Genomic DNA, 16,978 nt, shown 5'->3' on the forward strand with positions numbered 1-16,978 from the left:
GATATAGACGTTTTTTAACAGCACACCAAACTGCCACAGCCTTGCTGTGGGCCTACCTTCCCCAACAAACGATTTTGGAAAGCCTAAGAGCCCTTGAGAGAGGTCCTATAGCATTCAGGGGACTCCTGGAGGAAGCTGGATGTCTCAGTCTGTAAAAGTTACTGCGCAAAAAAGCGCTAAATTAGGCCCCTCCCACTCATAGTAACACAGTGGAAAGCCTCAGGAAACTGTTTCTAGGCAAATTTAAGCCAGCCATGTGGAAAAAAACTAGGCCCCAATAAAGTTTTATCACCAAAGTATATATAAAAACGTTTAAACATGCCAGCAAACGTTTTATATTGCAAATCTATAAGAGTATTACCTCAGAAAGTAAGCATGATACCAGTCGCTATTAAATCACTGTATTCAAGCTTACCTTACATAAATCTGGTATCAGCAGCATTTTCTAGCATTCACATCTTCTAGAAAAAAATTTAACTGCGCATACCTCATAGCAGGATAACCTGCACGCCATTCCCCCGCTGAAGTTACCTCTCTCTTCAGTCATGTGTGAGAACAGCAATGGATCTTAGTTACAACCTGCTAAGATCATAGAAATCACAGACAGATTCTTCTTCTATTTTCTGCCAGGGACAAAATAGTACAACTCCGGTACCATTTAAAATAACAAACTTTTGATTGAAGTAAAAAAAACACTACGTTACACCACTTCTCTCTTACTACCTCCATGCTTGTTGAGAGTTGCAAGAGAATGACTGGGTATGGCAGTTAGGGGAGGAGCTATATAGCAGCTCTGCTGTGGGTGATCCTCTTGCAACTTCCTGTTGGGAAGGAGAATATCCCACAAGTAATGGATGATCCGTGGACTGGATACACCTTACAAGAGAAATATATTTACACATTTCAAGCTACTACACAGTATGCAATGAAAATCCATACAAAGATTGCTTGTACTTACTGAAAACAGGGAACCTTTAGGAGGGCTAATATGGCTTATTTTCTGTGCAAAACAAGGGGATGCCATGCCTACGTTTATTCCTGCTGCTTGAGAACCAAAACCCTGATGAAAATATATTTACAAAACACAATTAGGCTAATACACAGTATGGAGTGAAAAGCTATACATATATAAGGATTACTTGAACCTACTGAAAGATCTTGCAAAGGCACATTTAAAGGACGTCCAAAGAGCGCTGAAGAGGAGGGTGTCTTATCTCCCAATTTTTGTTTAGTTGTTTTCCACTGCTTGAGCACCAAAGCCCTGTTGAAAATATATTTAAATTGAAATGATGAACAAACTTCAAAATGTCATTCTTAGTTGTTAACACTGTTAGTGAACTTACCTGTGTTTTGTTTTTGTTTTTTGTGTTATAGCTATTATATGCTGATTTAGTTGGTGTATTGACTTTAATGAGAGCAAAGAAAACGTATCAGACAGGATGTTGATGTTCCACATCATTTAAAATACATATATAAAAAATACCTGCACCTACTGAAATTTGGGACACTTTTGGAGGGCTACTTTGGCTGCCTAATTGTGCTGAGGGCTCCCAAGCCACAAAATACTGTTCAATTATTTCTGCTGCTTTTAAAGAAAACACTATGGAAAATAACAGAATTTAAACTCACTGATAAATTTCCTTCAGGCTGTTGAGACTCCATAGCTTCATAACATGTGGGATATATTCCAGCCTATCATGAGGAGGTCAATAACCCTCACAGAGATTTAGCCCCTCCCACTTCCTCTCCAGTTTATGTATAGCCAAGCAGAGGAGAGAGACAGAAAAAAGGTAGGAAAGATAGAAAGCAGGGTTATGAGGTACAAAGGAGAACTGTCAACCATATACAAAAATAGGGTGGGGCTATGGACTCTCATCAGCCTGAAGGAAATAAATGTATCAGTAAGTATAAATTCTGTTTTCCTTCTTAACTGATGAGAGTCCATAGTTTCATAACATGTGGGATACAATACCCAAGCTGAGAGTCCATGTTAACGGGTGGGACAAAAAGTAGGCAGTTCCTATTTGCTGGACACTGCGGCCTGAATGACTTTCCTGCCAAAAACCGTACCAGAAGAAGCATAAATGTTAAATGACAAATATTGGAAAAAGTGTGAAGGGGAGACCAAGTTGCCGCCCTTACAAATCTGTTCCAAGGAGATATCATCATTGAAAGCCCAGGAAGTAGATACTTATCTTGTGGAGTGAGCAGTTACACTCTTCTGTGGTGGATTTACTACAAGAGAGTAAGCCTTACACACATCTGCTTGAGCCTGGATGTCAGGGCCACATTAGAGCTTTCTGACCCTTCATAGGACCAGAGTAGTGGAAAAAAAAAAAAAAAAAACTGGAAGTTTGTCTAATGTCTTTAGAAGCCTAAATATAGAACATCTAGGCTGTGAAGTAATCTTTCCTTTTGGATTAGAATGGACAACTATTTCCTGATTAATAATTTCTGAAGATACAACCTTTGGAAGAAAATCATATTTGGTCCACATAAATAAAAGAACCTTCCTTCCAGGACAACATTTTAAAATCTAAAATATGCATAGGTTCAAAAGGTGAACCTTGCAGAACAGAGAAAACAAAGTTCAAGTTCCAAGGAGGAAAAATTGGTCTATCAACAGGACAAATACTCACCATGGCTTGAGCAAAAGTTTGAACATCTGGCAACTTAGCCAACTTTTTTGTGAAACAAAACAGATAATTCGATATCTAACCCTTTAGAGAGCTAGCCCATAAGCCCTTATCTAGTCAATCCTGAAGGAACTGAAGTATTCTGGGAATCATAAAGGATTTCCAAGAACAAAAACACAAGAAGGACACCAAAGAAAGTAAGCTTCCCATATGTTATGAAAAATGCTCTGCTTAACTGGCTTACTTACATGAAGCAAAGTATAGATATCACAGTTAGAGCAACCACTGATCTTGAGGTCTAAGGTTTAACCTTCACGCTGTCAAATTCAACAAACTGAGATCTGGGTGAAACACAGTTCCTTGAAACAGAAGATCCTTCCTTAGGGATAGGGTCCATGTAGGAAGAAAAAAAGACATCTGAATTAGGTCCACATACCAAGTTCTGCAGGCCTGCGCCAAAGTTATGAAAATTTCTGAAGCTGAATCCTGTTTAATTCTTGCAATGGCTCTTGAAAGAAGAGCAAATTGGAAAAACAGGAACGTTAAATTAAATATTCAGTGTCAAACTAAGGCATCTATCATAGAGCTTTGGAGTCTCTATATCTGGCACAATATGTTTGAAGCTCTGATTCAGCTTGTACACAATTAGATCTATACATGGTAAAACCCAATCCTATATAATAAAAGGCCAAGTGTGTTTGTCTGAAGCTGTCATGCGCAGTAGAGACAGCACGAGGACAAACACACCTGGCCTTTGAGTCCCTAGCTGATCTGCGGCAGAAGTGGGCATGGCCGGATGTGAATGGCCGTAAAGGGGCGTGGTCGAGCATGAAGGGGGCGTGGCCAGGTGCGGTCGCGTGATAGAGGGGAGAGAGATAGAGAGGGGAGAGAGGGAGGGAGAGAGAGAAGAGGGAGGGAGAGAGAGAGGGGGGGAGAGAGAGAGGGGGGGGAGAGAGGAGAGGGAGAGAGAGAGAGAAAGGGGGGAGAGAGAGAGAGAGGGGGGAGAGAGAGATCACAAAAGAGAGGGGGGAGAGATCACAAAAGAGAGGGGGGAGAGAGAGTGCAAAAGAGAGGGGGGGAGAGAGAGCACAAAAGAGAGGGGGAAGAGAGAGCGCAAAAGAGAGGGGGGGGAGAGAGAGCTTAAAAGAGAGGGGGAGAGAGAGAGTGCAAAAGAGAGGGGGGAGAGAGAGAGCACAAAAGAGAGGGAGAGAGCACAAAAGAGAGGGGGGGGGAGAGCGCAAAAGAGAGGGTGAGAGAGCGCAAAAGAGAGGGGTGGAGAGAGAGCACAAAAGAGAGGGGTGGAGAGAGAGCGCAAAAGAGAGGGGGGAGAGAGAGCTCAAAAGAGAGGGGGGGGAGAGAGAGCACAAAAGAAAGGGGGGGAGAGAAAGCGCAAAAGAGAGGGGGGAAGAGAGCACAAAAGAGTGGAGAGAGAGAGGGGAGAGAGAGCGCAAAAACAGAATTTATGCTTACCTGATAAATTACTTTCTCCAACGGTGTGTCCCGGTCCACGGCGTCATCCTTACTTGTGGGATATTCTCTTCCCCAACAGGAAATGGCAAAGAGTCCCAGCAAAGCTGGTCACATGATCCCTCCTAGGCTCCGCCCACCCCAGTCATTCGACCGACGGACAGGAGGAAATATATATAGGAGAAACCATATGGTACCGTGGTGACTGTAGTTAGAGAAAATAATTCATCAGACCTGATTAAAAAACCAGGGCGGGCCGTGGACCGGACACACCGTTGGAGAAAGTAATTTATCAGGTAAGCATAAATTCTGTTTTCTCCAACATTGGTGTGTCCGGTCCACGGCGTCATCCTTACTTGTGGGAACCAATACCAAAGCTTTAGGACACGGATAAAGGGAGGGAGCAAATCAGGTCACCTAAACGGAAGGCACCACAGCTTGCAAAACCTTTCTCCCAAAAATAGCCTCCGAAGAAGCAAAAGTATCAAATTTGTAAAATTTGGCAAAAGTGTGCAGTGAAGACCAAGTCGCTGCCTCACATATCTGGTCAACAGAAGCCTCGTTCTTGAAGGCCCATGTGGAAGCCACAGCCCTAGTGGAGTGAGCTGTGATTCTTTCAGGAGGTTGCCGTCCGGCAGTCTCATAAGCCAATCGGATAATACTTTTAAGCCAAAAGGAAAGAGAGGTAGAAGTCGCTTTTTGACCTCTCCTTTTACCAGAATAAACAACAAACAAGGAAGATGTTTGTCTGAAATCTTTAGTAGCCTCTAAATAGAAATTTAGAGCACGGACAATGTCCAAATTGTGTAACAAACATTCTTTCTTTGAAACTGGATTCGGACACAAAGAAGGTACAACTATCTCCTGGTTAATATTTTTGTTAGAAACAACTTTAGGAAGAAAACCAGGCTTAGTACGCAAAACCACCTTATCTGCATGGAAAACCAGATAGGGCGGAGAACACTGCAGAGCAGATAACTCTGAAACTCTTCTAGCAGAAGAAATTGCAACTAAAAACAAAACTTTCCAAGATAGTAACTTAATATCTATGGAATGTAAAGGTTCAAACGGAACCCCTTGAAGAACTGAAAGAACTAGATTTAGACTCCAGGGAGGAGTCAAAGGTCTGTAAACAGGCTTCATCCTAACCAGAGCCTGAACAAAAGCTTGAACATCTGGCACAGCTGCCAGTCTTTTGTGTAGTAAGACAGATAAAGCAGAGATCTGTCCCTTTAGAGAACTTGCAGATAATCCTTTCTCCAAACCTTCTTGTAGAAAGGAGAGAATCTTAGGAATTTTTATCTTATTCCATGGGAATCCTTTGGATTCACACCAACAGATATATTTTTTCCATATTTTATGGTAAATTTTTCTAGTCACAGGTTTTCTGGCCTGAACCAGAGTATCTATAACAGAATCTGAAAACCCACGCTTTGATAGAATCAAGCGTTCAATCTCCAAGCCGTCAGTTGGAGGGAGACCAGATTTGGATGTTCGAATGGACCCTGAACAAGAAGGTCCTGTCTCAAAGGTAGCTTCCATGGTGGAGCCGATGACATATTCACCAGGTCTGCATACCAAGTCCTGCGTGGCCACGCAGGAGCTATCAAAATCACAAGGCCCTCTCCTGACTGATCCCTGGCTACCATCCTGGGAATGAGAGGAAACTGTGGGAATACCTAAGCTAGGTGTTGAAGGTCCAAGGTTGCTACTAGTGGCATCGTTACTAGAGTCGCCTTGGGAATCCCCTGGATCTGGACCCGTAGCCAAGGAAAAACCTTGAAGTATCTGACGAGAGCCCATCGAGATTCCATGTCTGTTAATGCCCAATAATTGAGTTATTTTGGCAAAGATTTCCGGATGGATGTAAAGATATGTTTAGTTGTTTTAGAGAACACTACTACTACAGCTTACTGCTTTATGCAGGACCACTCAGTCTCACACCTTACCTCGGATTTCCCACAGATTTAACTTAAGGGAACCTGATATGCTCATTGATCTGAGGGTCACTACAGCAGGGTAGCTGAGTGAAAACTGAACCTTCACGCAACAAATAACTGCTTTGCAGCAGAAAAGAGGAGTAAGTCTTATAGGAATGTAATTTCAACAGTAGTGAAAGAGTTAATTAGAGCAGGTGCCTTGATTCAAACACACAAGCAGTGAAAATAGTTTATGCAGCAGGCTTTAGCAAACAGTTCTTTTCAAGCAGAATGGAGGTTATTTATAATAAAGATTGAAGTATGCTTAGGCAGTCCGTTAATGAGAGATTGTAGCAGTATGAATCTTTGTCACAGTTATTTATATGCAAGTTGGTAAGTTGCAGTATAAGTTTAGTGCATGTTTGATATCTGAAGTGAATATGAATCTCCAGCAAGTGAGAGTTTCACAGTTAACATATATAGCAAGCATAATTGTAATGAAGTTGCAGCAATACACACAGTTCATACAATGCAATATATACAGACCGGTATTACAGGAGATGGCAAATGAGCAAAGTAGTAATATATACAGACCGGAATTACAGGAGATGGCAATTGAGCAAAGTAATACTGTTACCAGACAGCAACAAGTCCCAGCGGTATCATAGTGATCCTGACAGAGAACCGCGGCGGGAGAATGTCGGGCGTGACGTCACACGCTGCAGGAAGTAGCTTCAATAACAGGAGAGAGACTGGACAAATCTCTGACTGAATAAACGGTGAAAATCTTCAGGCACAAAAGAGTATTTGCAGGTTGATTCAAGTGGGCAGAAACTCAGGGTGAGTTTAGAAAGCAATAAGTTGGAATACAAAGGTGGTATAAACGGCTAGGTGTCTTCGAGGAGCAGCTTGTCACTGAGCAACAAATTACCAAGCAATGAGTTCTGTTGGGAGGAGCCTTAAATAGGGCTAGTGAGTTCTCACTTTCTTAAAGGTACAGACGTGAAAAGAGATAAATCCTGACAGGACTCCCCTCCCAAGGAGCCGGCTCCGCGGATCAAGGACCAGGACGATCAGGATTTCTACGATGGAACAAGAGACAAAACGTGGTGCAGAGACATTAGTGGAAGGCTCCCAAGGAGTCCTCCTCCGGACCAAACCCTTTCCAACTGACAAGATATTGAAGTTGATTATGATGGTAACGAGAGTCTAGATAGACTCAATCTCATACTCCATGCCATCAATAACTGAAGGATCGACCCGGTGCATTCTGAGTTCGTGTCTCTGATTGTACTGTACGGTTTCAAAAGGAGAAACATGGAATGTGGGATGTATCTTTAGAGAGTCTGGTAGCTTAAGTGTTACAGCATTAACATTGATGACCTTTTGTATTGGATAAGGCCCTAAATATAGAGAAGCGAGTTTTTTAGGATGGAACTTGTAACCGTAAATGTTTAGTGCTTAACCAGACTTTGTCGCCAATCTTATAATCTGGGGGCTGTGGATCTACGTAGATCATAATGGTGTTTCTGAACAGCCTGAGCTTCTAGTAAAACTTGTTTCAATGTTGTGAAATTGGTGGCAATGGTGTTAACAAGATCATTAACTATAGGCATGTCGGAATTGTTGATCCGATTTGGGTAATATGAGGGATGAAATCCGTATTGATGTAAAATGGTGTCATTTTAGTTGATGAATTTACGCATTATTATGGGCAAATTCTGCAGTAGCAAGTAGAGAATGCCAGTTATCGTGTTGTTGAGTGCAGTAGCAACGAAGGTACTGCTCTAATGTTTGATTTGTCCTTTCTGTTTTGACCATTTCGTTTGTGTGATGATAAGCGGTACTCAAACGTTTGGTAATGTTAAGAGAAGAGCACAGTTGATTCCAAAACCTTGAAGTGAATTGCGTACCTCTATCTGTGGTAATTGTCTCAGGTAGACCATGGATTTTACAATGTGATTTAAAAAAAGTGAAGCAGTTTCGTGAAGATGTAGGCAATCCTCTATGTGTAGGAAATGTGCCATTTTTAGGGAGAATAAGTCCACTACTACTAATATGGTGTTATAATTAGGCTGATGAAGGTAGATCAACGATAAAATCCATAGCAATCGCTGCCCCAAGGGTCCTGTCTGGTACTGGTAAAGAGAGAAGGTAACCATAGGGACTCTTATGCTGGATGTTTTCTTAGTTGTACATACCATACATGATTCAATATACGGTTGTTACTAGTATCATGCATCTTAGGCCACCAGTAATTCCTTTTTATCAAATGAGCAGTTTCTATGAACTCCAGGATGACCAGCCAACAAGGAGTCGTGGGCAGAGGTAAGTACCCTCATTCCTGAGAGAAGGAGGTATATATAACAGAGTGCCATGGTAGTATAAGTTGTCCGAATGTTTTAGTACATCCAAATGATCCAAAGATGAATCATCCTTTAAATGTTCTTGTAAAATGGTTTTTAAAATCAGTTGTTAGACAAATAATTCTATCCGGAGGTATGATAGATGAAGGAGAAACCACATCAGTAGGACGAGGGTCTTTTCTAGAAAGAGCATCGGCTTTCATATTTTGGGATCCTGGCTATAAGTTATAATGTAATCAAAACGAGAAAAGAACAAACTCCATCGAACCTGGTGAGCAGTAAGGGTCTTGTTTTGATTTTAAATATTCTAAATTACGGTGATCAGTATAGATGGTTATTGAATATGTTGCTACCCTCTAGGAGGTGTCGCCAAAACTCCAAAGCTGATTTGATTTCAAGAAGTTCCTTATCACCAATTCCTAATTAATCTCTGCTGAACTCATAGTTCTAGAATATAGGAGACAGGATGCAAAGGTTCTTTTTCAGAACGTCTTTGAGATAAAACAGCCCCCAGAGCAAAACTCAGAAGCATCAACTTCCAGAGGTAAATTGACATGTGGGGATCTGGAAATTGTAAAATAGGGGCTGAGACAAATTTAGTTTTTAGAATATTAAAGGAATGAGCATGCATCTTGATTCCAAACAAACTTAACTTGCTTACGTGTTAGCGGTAGGTGAGGAGGTCTGACAACAAGAGAAAAATCTTAATGAACTTGTCTGTGAAACAGTTTGCAAAGCCAAGGAACCTTTGAACATCTTTTTTATTACGTCGAATAGGCCAGTTAGTGATAGCTTCCACTTTGCTTGACTCCATTGAAATTCCAGCTGGTGAGATGCATAACCAAGGAATGATATGGTGTTTGTATTAAAAATACACTTTTCAAGCTTTGCATAGAGATGGTGTGCCCTTAAACGTGTTAATACTTGTTTGACATGTACAATGTGAGCCTGTAGAGAATTTGAATAAACCAAGATGTCATCCAAGTATACGACAATACAGACATCTAACAAATCATGAAAGACATCATTTATAAAACATTGAAATGTCGCTGGGGCATTGCACAACCCGAAGGGCATTACAGTGTATTCATACAAACCGTATCTAGTACGGAATGCAGTTAACCATTCATCCCCTGCCCTCATCCTAATCAAATTGTAAGCACCTCTGAGGTCAAGTTTAGTAAAAACTGTGGCACCTTGTAAACGTTCAATAAGTTCAGGTATGAGGGGCAGGGGGTATCTGTTCTTTTTTGTGCATTTGTTCAACTGCCTGTAATCGATGATTGGTCTAAGACTGCCATCCTTGTTTTTTACAAAGAACATTGCTGCAGCTGCAGAGGAGGTGGAAGGTCTAATAAAGCCTTTTTTCAAGTTGTCATCTAAATATTCTTTTAAATTATTTAACTCTGGCTGTGACAACGGATATATATGACCATATGGTATGGAGCTTCCAGGTATAAGATCAATAGGACAGTCATAGTCTCTGTGTGGAGGTAAGGACTCAGCCTCCTTTTTATCAAAAACATCAGCAAATTCACTATAGCATTCTGGTAACTTATGTTCAGTGATATGACAAAGTGTGTGTACCCCCAAACAGGATTGTTTACAGTAATTTGAATCAAAAACTACTGATGCTGTAGACCACGATATAGTGGGATTATGCTTTATTAACCAATTCAATCCAAGGATTAGTGGATAAACAGAAGATGGAAGAACATCAAAAGAAATAAGCTCTGTGTGTCCTGAAGGGGTAACCACTTTGAGTGGGATAGTGTGGTGAGTTATGGGACCAGAGCTAAAGAATGAACCGTCAACCAGACGAATAGCTAGTGCAACACTCTTTTTTATTAGTGGAATGTGATTATTAACAACAAAAGTGTTATCAGCAAAATTCCCAGAAGCCCCAGAGTCAATTATGGCCTGAACGTTTATCTTCTGATGGGACCACTGTAAGGAGACATAAATAGATAGATGAGATTTTATGCTGTCAACCAAATTAACTGTATGGTCATTGAATGAAGTCTTACCCTTCTTTTGTCGAATCAGAGAGGGACAGTCCCTAACTGCATGGTTCTTTTCAGCACAGTATAGACATAAGTTTAGTAGCTTGCGCCTAGCTTTCTCTTCAGGTCTCAAGGGTCCCCTAATAACTGCAACATCCATGGGTTCTTCTATGGGTCTAGTGATTGCTGTGGAAGGAGTTGAGTGATAATAATTGGGGGTTCTTCTGGTGGTATTCTCCGAATAAGATCTTTCTGACTTCCTTTCCCTAAGTCGACAATCTATGCCAATAGAGAGAGTCATCAAGGCATCCAAGTCCTCTGGAATCACACCCCTTGCCAACTCATCCTTAACTGCATCATTGAGCCCCAGACGGAACTGATTGCGTAGAGCAGGAATATTCCACAGGGTGTCAGGAGCCCATCTTTTGAATTCAGTAATGTAATCTTCTACCATTCTTTTGCCCTGCCTTAAAGACCTAATGGCAGTTTCAGCAGTATTTTTTCTATTGTGATCTTCATATAAGAGAGACATAGCAGAAAAAAAAATCTTCTAGGGAATTTAGGATAGGATCATTTTTTTCATAAAAAGCATTGGCCCAAGACCTGGCCTCACCTCTGAGAAATGAAATTACAGTTAGAACTCTAATCCTGTCAGTTGGGTATGACTTAGGTTTCAAAGTAAAAAGCAGAGTGCAGGAATTCCTGAAATCCCTGAACATAGATCTGTCCCCAGAGAACTTTTCAGGTGGACTAACAATTGGTTCTGGGGTTGACTCAACATTAGGAGTTTTGTTAGCAAGATGATCATTAATAAAAAAAATTATATTTTGATTCTCTAGTTGTATATCCCTTAAGCCTTGAATCATGTGATCCATACTCTGAGCCAAAGAACCAACTCTCCTGGACAGGTCACTTACATCCATGATTTTAGCTGTTAGTAGTATTCCTTTTTTTAAGGCTTGGTAATATGTAAAGATATGTTTAGTTGTTTTAGAGAACACTACTACTACAGCTTACTGCTTTATGCAGGACCACTCAGTCTCACACCTTACCTCGGATTCCCACAGATTTAACTTAAGGGAACCCTGATATGCTCATTGATCTGAGGGTCACTACAGCAGGGTAGCTGAGTGAAAACGGAACCTTCACGCAACAAATAACTGCTTGCAGCAGAAAAGAGAGTAAGTCTTATAGGAATGTAATTTCAACAGTAGTGAAAGAGTTAATTAGAGCAGGTGCCTTGATTCAAACACACAAGCAGTGAAAATAGTTTATGCAGCAGGCTTTAGCAAACAGTTCTTTTCAAGCAGAATGGAGGTTATTTATAATAAAGATTGAAGTATGCTTAGGCAGTCCGTTAATGAGAGATGGTAGCAGTATGAATCTTTGTCACAGTTATTTATATGCAAGTTGGTAAGTTGCAGTATAAGTTTAGTGCATGTTTGATATCTGAAGTGAATATGAATCTCCAGCAAGTGAGAGTTTCACAGTTAACATATATAGCAAGCATAAGTGTAATGAAGTTGCAGCAATACACACAGTTCATACAATGCAATATATACAGACCGGTATTACAGGAGATGGCAAATGAGCAAAGTAGTAATATATACAGACCGGAATTACAGGAGATGGCAATTGAGCAAAGTAATACTGTTACCAGACAGCAACAAGTCCCAGCGGTATCATAGTGATCCTGACAGAGAACCGCGGCGGGAGAATGTCGGGCGTGACGTCACACGCTGCAGGAAGTAGCTTCAATACAGGAGAGAGACTGACAAATCTCTGACTGAATAAACGGTGAAAATCTTCAGGCACAAAAGAGTATTTTCAGGTTGATTCAAGTGGGCAGAAACTCAGGGTGAGTTTAGAAAGCAATAAGTTGGAATACAAAGTTGTATAAACGGCTAGGTGTCTTCAGGAGCAGCTTGTCACTGAGCAACAAATTACCAAGCAATGAGTTCTGTTGGGAGGAGCCTTAAATAGGGCTAGTGAGTTCACTTTCTTAAAGGTACAGCGTGAAAAGAGATAAATCCCTGACAATGGAGTTCCCACTCCCCCGGATGGAATGGTCCTGACGACTCAGAAAATCCGCTTTCCCAATTTTCCACTCCTGGGATGTGGATCGCAGACAAGTGGCAGGAGTGATCCTCTGCCCCATTGAATTATTTTGGTCACTTCTTTCGCATCGCCAGGGAACTCTTTGTTCCCCCCTGATGATTGATATAAGCAACGGTCGTCATGTTGTCTGATTGGAACCTTATGAATTTGGGCCTTTGCTAGTTGAGGCCAAGCTCTGAGAGCATTGAATATCGCTCTCAGTTCCAGAATGTTTTATCGGGAGAAGAGACTCTTCCCGAGACCATAGACCCTGAGCTTTCAGGGATTCCCAGACCGCGCCCCAGCCCACTAGACTGGCGTCGGTCGTGACAATGACCCACTCTGGCCTGCGGAAGCTCATTCCCTGGGACAGATGGTCCAGGGTCAGCCACCAACGGAGTGAATCTCTGGTCTTTTTGATCTACTTGAATCATTGGAGACAAGTCTGTATAATCCCATTCCACTGTTTGAGCATGCAACAGTTGTAATGGTCTTAGATGAATTCGTGCAAAAGGAACTATGTCCATTGTTGCAACCATCAATCCTACTACTGATCCATGCAGCTGGCGCTAATGTGAAGGACGAGGAACAGAATGAAGCACTTGACAAGAGCTTAGAAGTTTGATTTTCCTGACCTCTGTCAGAAAAATCCTCATTTCTAAGGAATCTATTATTGTTCCCAAGAGGGAACCCTTGTTGACGGGGACAGAGAACTTTTTCTTTGTTCACCTTCCATCCGTGAGATCTGAGAAAGGCTAGAACGATGTCCGTAGAAGCCTTTGCTTTTGACAGGGACGACGCTTGTATTAGAATGTCGTCCAAGTAAGGTACTACTGCAATGCCCCTTGGTCTTAGAACCGCTAGAAAGGGACCCTAGCACCTTTGTGAAAATCCTTGGAGCAGTGGCTAATCCGAAGGGGAGGGCCACAAACTGGTAATGTTTGTCCAGAAAAGCGAACCTTAGGGAACTGATGATGTTTCGGTTTGTGGATAGGAATATGTAGGTACGGCATCCTTTAGATCCACGGTAGTCATAAATTGACTTTCCTGGATGTGGGTAGAATCGTTCGAATATTTCTCCATTTTTGAACGATTGTACCCTGAGAAATTTGTTTAGGATCTTCAAATCCAAAATTGGTCTGAACGTTCCCTCTTTTTTGGGGAACTACGAACAGATTGGAATAAAATCCCCATTCCTTGTTCCTTTATTGGGAACTGGGTGTATCACTCCCATCTTTAACAGGTCTCTTACACAATGTAAGAATGCCTGTCTCTTTATTTGGTTTGAGGATAAGTGAGACTTGTGGAACCTTCCCCTTGGGGGTAGTTCCTTGAATTCCAGGAGATAACCTTGAGAAACTATTTCTAGCGCCCAAGGATCCTGAACATCTCTTGCCCAAGCCTGAGCAAAGAGAGGAGAGTCTGCCCCCCCACCAGATCCGGTCCCGGATCGGGGGCTACTCCTTCATGCTGTTTGTTAGCAGTGGCAGGCTTCTTGGCCTGCTTACCCTTGTTTCCAGCCTTGCATTGGGTTTCCAGGCTGGTTTGGGTTGTGAGGCATTACCCTCTTGCTTAGAGGATGCAGAATTAGAGGCTGTCCGTTTCTGCAAAGGGATGAAATTAGGCTTATTTTTAGCCTTAAAAGACCTATCCTGTGGTAGGGCGTGGCCCTTTCCACCAGTGATGTCTGAAATAATCTCTTTCAATTCTGTCCAAATAAAGTTATACCTTTGAAAGGGATGTTAGCAATTTGTCTTGGATGACACATCCGCTGACCAAGACTTTAGCCAAAGCGCTCTGCGCGCCACGATAGCAAACCCTGAATTTTCGCCGCCTAATCTGGCTAATTGCAAAGCGGCATCTAAAATAAAAGAGTTAGGCCATTTAAGTGCGTGAACTCTGTCCATAACCTCCTCATATGGAGTTTCTCTACTGAGCGACTTTTCTAGTTCCTCGAACCAGAACCACGCTGCCGTAGTGACAGGAACAAGGCATGAAATTGGTTGTAGAAGGTAGCCTTGCTGTACAAAAATCTTTTTAAGCAAACCTTCCAATTTTTTATCCATAGGATCTTTGAAAGCACAACTATCTTCGATAGGGAATAGTAGTGCGTTTGTTTAGAGTAGAAACTGCCCCCCTCGACCTTGGGGACTGTCTGCCATAAGTCCTTTCTGGGGTCGACCATAGGAAATAATTTCTTAAAATATAGGGGGGGAACAAAAGGTATGCCGGGCTTTTCCCACTCCTTATTTACTATGTCTGGCCACCCGCTTGGGTATAGGAAAAGCGTCGGGGGCACGGAACCTCTAGGATCCTGTCCATCTTGCATAAATTCTCTGATATGACCAAAATTGTCACAATCATCCAGAGTAGATACACCTCCTTAAGCAGTGGCGGAGATGTTCTAATTTAAATTAAATGTCCACAACATCAGGTTCAGCTTGATGAGAAATTTTTCCTGAATCTAAAATTTCTCCATCAGACAAAACCTCCCTCATGGCCCCTTCAGATTGGTGTGAGGGTATGACAGAACAATTATCATCAGCGCCCTCCTTGCTCTTCAGTGTTTAAAACAGAGCAATCGCGCGTTTCACTGATAAGTAGGGCATTGTTGGATAAAAGATTTGCTTATGGAGTTTATCCATTACAGCCGTTAATTGTTGCAATGGTAATAAGTATTGGTGCACTAGATGTACTAGGGGCCTCCTGCATGGCAAAACTGGTGTAGACTCAGTAGGAGATGATTGTAGTATCATGTTTACTCCCCTCATTTGAGGAATCATCTTGGGCAATATCATTATCTGTGGCAGTACTGTCCTTACTTTGTTGGACGCTATGGCACAATTATCACATAAATTTAAATGGGGAGACACATTGGCTTTCATACATAGAAACATAGCTTATCTGAAGGTACAGACATGTTAAACAGGCTTAAAACTTGTCAACAAAGCACAAAAAACGTTTTAAAATAAAACCGTTACTGTCACTTTAAATTTCAAACAGAAAACACTTTATTACTGAATATGTGAAAAAGTATGAAGGAATCGTTCAAAAATTACCAAATTTCACCACAGTGTCTTAAAGCCTTAAAAGTATTGCACACCAAATTTCAGAGCTTTAACCCTTAAAATAACGGAACCGGAGCCGTTTTTAAATTAACCCCTATACAGTCACAGCTATAGTCTTTGCTAAGACCCAACCAAGCCCTGAGGGGAATACGATACCAAATGACGCCTTCTAGAAGCTTTTTCAGAGATTTTTAGACCTCTCACTACATGCATCTGCATGCCCTGTCCTCAAAAAAAAATCAACTGCGCATTAATGGCGCGAAAATGAGGCTCAGTCTATAACTAGATAGGCCCCCTGACTGAAAAAGGTGGTCCTACACAGTGCCTGCCGTTTTTATAGAGCGTTCCCCAAGATTATAAAATGGCCAATTGTTAGCCTAAATCTGAATAATATGCCCAAATAAAGCAATCGATTTAGCCCATAAAAAATGTCCTACCAGTTTTTTAGCCCATATTAAGCCCTTATATCTGTTTGTTTGACTAAGAAAATGGCTTAACCGGTCCCCAAGAGGGGGAAATTGACAGCCTTCCAGCATTACACAGTCTTGTTAGAAATATGGCTAGTCATACCTTAAGCAGATAAAGTCTGCTAACTGTTTCCCCCAACTGAGAGTTACTTCATCTCAACAGTCCTATGTGGAAACAGCAATCGATTTTAGTTACTGTCTGCTAAAATCATCTTCTCTTACAAACAGAAATCTTCATCCTTTTCTGTTTCAGAGTAAATAGTACATACCAGCACTATTTTAAAATAACAAACACTTGATAGAAGAATAAAAACTACATTTAAACACCAAAAAACTCTAACCATCTCCGGTGGAGATGTTGCCTGTGCAACGGCAAAGAGAATGACTGGGGTGGGGCGGAGCCTAGGAGGGATCATGTGACCAGCTTTGCTGGGACTCTTGGCCATTTCCTGTTGGGGAAGAGAATATCCCACAAGTAAGGATGACGCCCGTGGACCGGACACAACCCCAATGTTGGAGAAAGAGATGGGGAGAGAGAGAGTGCAAAAGAGATGGGGGGAGAGAGAGATCGCAAAAGAGAGGGGAGAGAGAGAGCGCAAAAAGAGAGGAGGGAGAGAGGAAGCGCAAAAGAGATGGGGGAGAGAGAGAGGGCAAAAGAGATGGGGGGATAGAGGAGAGTGCAAAAGAGAGGGGGAGAGAGAGAGCGCGCAAAAAAGAGGGGGAGAGAGAGAGCACAAAAAAGAGGGGAGAGAGAGAGAGCGCAAAAATGAGGGGGGAGAGAGAGAGCTCAAAAGAGAGGGGGCGAGAGAGAGCAAAAGAGAGGGGGAGAGAGAGAGCAAAAGAGGAGGGGGGGAAGAGAGAGCAAAAGAGAGGGGGAGGGAGAGAAGCGCAAGGGGGTGGGACTGCTATACTGCAAAAAATGGCCCGTGTGAACGGGCTTAGGACTAGTTTTAGA

The 16,978-nt window shown here is 42.0% G+C and overlaps 1 protein-coding gene across 2 annotated transcripts in view; it reads right to left on the reverse strand.

Moving 5' to 3' along the window:
- Positions 1-1,032: 1,032 nt before the first annotated feature.
- The window catches only part of PARP4 (poly(ADP-ribose) polymerase family member 4), a 516,705-nt gene continuing 500,759 nt past the window's right edge, over positions 1,033-16,978 (reverse strand). For both annotated transcript variants that reach the window (XM_053708536.1, XM_053708535.1), the window contains exons 40-41: positions 1,150-1,261; positions 1,033-1,060 (exon numbers count right to left, since the gene is read on the reverse strand). The gene's annotated coding sequence lies outside the window, so the exon portion shown is untranslated. The remainder of the gene's footprint in view (positions 1,061-1,149; positions 1,262-16,978) is intronic.

Source organism: Bombina bombina, chromosome 3 (assembly GCF_027579735.1).
Source record: "Bombina bombina isolate aBomBom1 chromosome 3, aBomBom1.pri, whole genome shotgun sequence".
Lineage (NCBI taxonomy): Eukaryota > Metazoa > Chordata > Amphibia > Anura > Bombinatoridae > Bombina > Bombina bombina.